The sequence below is a fragment of the Lagopus muta genome, chromosome 8 (genome assembly GCF_023343835.1).
Source record: "Lagopus muta isolate bLagMut1 chromosome 8, bLagMut1 primary, whole genome shotgun sequence".
Classification (NCBI taxonomy): domain Eukaryota; kingdom Metazoa; phylum Chordata; class Aves; order Galliformes; family Phasianidae; genus Lagopus; species Lagopus muta.
Window position 1 is genome coordinate 29,392,956 of NC_064440.1, and position 4,184 is coordinate 29,397,139.

Consider the following 4,184-nt stretch of genomic DNA (forward strand, 5'->3'; position numbering starts at 1 on the left):
GCAAAGCCCCACTGAAGGCTGTATCCTTTTGCAAATAGCAGTAATGGTAAGAGGTTTCCCAGTAAAGGTCCAGTGACATAAGGGACACATGAGGCTCCTTACAAGTTCCCATGGGCAGCTTTTGGGAGCACAGGAAAGTGCACCGCTCAGAGATCCAGAAAGGACACATACAACTGCCTTCTACCAGATGCTCTGCCCTACACCTATGCTGATCAGAAGGGAAAAAACAAACTGGCTGCATAGACAACAATGGACTATTAAGGGAGCTTGAGATGTTCAATGAGAAAGAGCCAAAATAGCCGATACCTTTTAACCCTGCTTGTGCCCGAACAGCCAACAACAGCAAAGAGAAGACTTGTAAGGAGATAATCAGTCCCAGGGGCAATGCAGTCCATAATATGCATGCTAGGGGAGCACGAAGCACTGCTGAGGTGAGTTGGAAGAGGAGAATAAAATGTGGTTGAAGCTGCTTATCTTCAATTCTTCAGTTACAGAGGAGAAAAGGGCACTCACAGTGCAGGTGGAGGCAACGTTATTTGAAATCACCAGCCTTAAGTTCTGTGGGACTCGCATCAACAAAATTATGTTCACATACACACCACCACTAGAAATTGCACGTTTCCAGAGTGAAGTGCACATTATTATACTTCAGCAAAGCATGGGTTTACCAGATTTTACAAATGAAGCTAAAGGAAAACAGATGACTGAAGCACGTGAGAGGAGCATGTAGAGCTTAACATTTGTTTTATTGATGCCTGTCTTCAAAAGTCAAATGAAATTTAAATTGGTGGGTGACCAGTTAGAGAAAAACAAACCAAAGACATCCCAAAGACACTCTCAAGGAGAAAGAACTGCACGAATAGCTTTTGGACAAGATGAAAAAACAGTCTACAAAATTTACTTGACATCACTTAGTTCGTGATGAAGTTTTAAGAGCATGACTTGTCTTACAGATGAGGCAAAGGATCTAGCTCAGAAGAAAATCAGCAGAAGTAATTTATATATGAGAAAAAAAGCCAAGCCACAACAGGAACAGGGAGATTGCAGGCTTGGCCATGCAAGAGACCCCAGCCACACTACCCCCACTTCTGCAATTGATGGCTTGGCCGTGGCCGCTGCTTGCCCTCAGTGGAGAGAAAAGATTGGAAGAGTGGGAAGAAACAGGAAGGTTTTGCATTATGCTGTTATTTGCAGTGCCAGCAACAGCCAAAACAGATTAGTCGGTGTCCAAATTCAAGAGCACGTGCTTCAGAGCCAGCTTCCCAGTTGTTCACCATTTATCTACCCCTCATCTTCTAACATAGTGTGAACTATTTCAAAACTTGAGTAAGTCACCCTCAAATTACTTATCTCCATTTCAGCTGAAGTGAGTATTCCTGGTATGAGTGGTTTTCTCCAGAGCGCAACTAATTCTCAGTGTAAATACCCACCTGTCTCCACAACCAATTTCACAAAACGGTTGTAAAAAAGTGGAATTTAGAACAGTCATTAAAGATAACATCCCCTAATGATGTTGAAATTTTGGACCATATACAGAATTCTGTACACAGAACAGTTTTGTTCCAATGAATGGCAATAACAGTCCACTCTTCTGGGTAGAATATACAGTCCTCAGAATGTGAGGACGTTGGGGCTCTGAAAATAAGTTAGTTTCAATGCTTTTTTTTTTGTTAATTTTTCTCCCCCACATTAACTAGCACAGTAATACTGAAAACTATGTCCCCTAAAAGTTTAATGCAAGTCTACTGAACTGAATTTTGCAGATATTTTAGAATATTCATTTAGCAACCCACCTCTTAAATTACATGCAAACACAGAAGGAAACTGTTGAGTGAGGGGCACTAAAACAAGCAGGGAAAGAGGTGTAACAATATAAATAGGACGGTTGGGGGGGGGGGGGGGGGGGAAGAAACGGTAGGAACTTGCAAGGAACAGAAAAAATGCCAAACGTGGTCTTTCAACCTCAGATTAAAGACTTAAAAAACTGGCTTTATAGTTTAACAAAATGTTATTTCCAATTTGAAGTTGCTCTTGATAGCAGTGAGTGCTGGGGAAGAAGGAAGCTGTAGCTAGAAAGAGGGATGGAGAAAAGGCAGTTGTGGGTAACTAAAAGAACGCAAGAGTGCAAAAGCCATGCATGGGTGGAAGAGTGAACTTCTTTCTAGAGGAAGAGGCTGCAAGGGATGAAGAAGGCAGCAGAAATAAGAAAAAAAGATGGAAGTCAGGTAGCTGGAAAAGAAAGCGTATGAACAGTTGAGACTATTTGCTGAAGTAACAGAAAAATCAGAATTAAAAAGTTTACAATAAGGATAAATCCAATATACTCCTCGGATATCGACTTCTGACAAAATAAGCATGGTGCTTAAACTAACGGAATACAGATACTCAAAAGTTGAGTGGGTGTCAGGTAGTGAAAGAAGATAAAAAAAGTAAAATGAAACAGATGCCCAAAATCACGGGATACGTACCTCCACATTATCTAGCTATGAATCTTCTTCCACTTATAAAATAAAAATTAAAAAAATATATTAAAAATAAAATAAAATAAAAAAAAAAAAAATAAAGCCTTTCAATCTCATATTGGAAATAGAAGCTGGTACAAAACTTAAAAGGATGCTGATCTGCCAAAGATAAGACAAATATGTCACACACAGAGAAGGATGCAGAAGTCACAAGTACTTGTGAAAGTTAACAGCAAGAGAGAGTAATGTTATGCCTTATGGGGAGCGTCAGCATGAATAAAGCTGTTTATATTTACTTACACATAAACTGACTTAAAATTGTAGGCTCCCTCTCATAACAGAATAACAGTTAACTTTTAATGAACACAGGAGAAACTTTACACAGCACAGTCATATTTTATGCAAATATTTACCACTATATATTTAAATTACACTGGTAAATTCATAGAATCACAGTATCATAGGAGTCAGAAAGGATCTCTAGAGATCACCTAGTCCAACCATCCGCTTACAGCAGGTCGAGCAGGAAAGCATCCAGGAGGGTGTTGAGTATCTCCAGAAAAGGAGACTTCACAACCTCTCCAGCAGTCTGTTCCAGTGCTCTGTCATCATCACAGTGAAGAAGTTCTTGTACATGTTTATACGTAACTTTCTGTGTTCCACTTTTTGCCTGTCGTCCCCTGCCCTGTGGCTGCACACCACTGAAAAGAGCCCCATCCATTTGACTCCTGCATTTTAGGTATCCATCAATGGTTACGAGATTCCCCCCAGCCTTCTCTTCTCAAGGTTGAACAGCCCTATGTCTCTCAGCCTTTCCTTGTATGGGAGATGCTCCAGGCCCCTACTCATCTTTGTGGCCCTCCACTGGACTCTAGGAGATCCCTGTCTTTTTTGAACTGAGGAGCCCAGAACTGGAGACAGGTGCATCATTACCACAGCAGAATACAGGGTGAAGTTCACCTCCCTGACCTGCTGGCCATGCTCTTTTTAGCAAACCGCAGGGTACCATTGGCTTTCTTGGCCACAAGGGCACACTGCTGGCTGATGGCTGACCTGTTGCTCAGCAGGCAGCCAGGTCCTTCTCCACCAAGTTCCTCTCCAGCAGATCAGCCCCAAACCTGTACTGAGGCACACAATTATTCCTCCCCACATGTAGGATTTCACATCTGCTCTTACTCAATCTCATCAGGTTTCTCCCTGCTCAATTTTCCGTTCTGTCCAGGTCCCATTGAAGGGCAGCACTTCCTTCTGGTGTGTCAGCCTCTACTCCCAGCTTCACATTGGCAGCAAACTTGGTGAGGATTAACTCTATTCCCCTTGGTCCAGGTCATTGATGAAGATGTCGAAACAAGACTGAACCCAGTACCAACGCCAAAGGAACACCACTAGTTACAGGCCAAAAATAATTGTCAGGAGTGGGATTTGAACCCACGCCTCCAGGGGAGACTGCGACCTGAACGCAGCGCCTTAGACCGCTCGGCCATCCTGACTCACAGAAATTACAGTCCTAAAATTGTTTTTTTTTTTGTTGTTTTTTTTTTTTTTTTTGTTTTTGTTTTTTTTTTTGTTTTTTTTTTTAATTCTAAATGGTAATTTGTTTCTAAATTATAATACACCTGAACTGGTCAGGGCAATAAAACTAAGCTTCCCCTTTGGAGTTAAAAAAACAAACAAAACAACAACTATTAAGCCTTCACCAGGTAGGCTTACATTTAATCCTGG

The 4,184-nt window shown here is 41.5% G+C and overlaps 1 non-coding gene across 1 annotated transcript; it reads right to left on the reverse strand.

Moving 5' to 3' along the window:
* Window positions 1-3,869: 3,869 nt before the first annotated feature.
* On the reverse strand, window positions 3,870-3,952 carry TRNAL-CAG (transfer RNA leucine (anticodon CAG)). Its single transcript has one exon. It is a non-coding gene; the product is annotated as a tRNA-Leu (tRNA).
* Window positions 3,953-4,184: the final 232 nt, after the last annotated feature.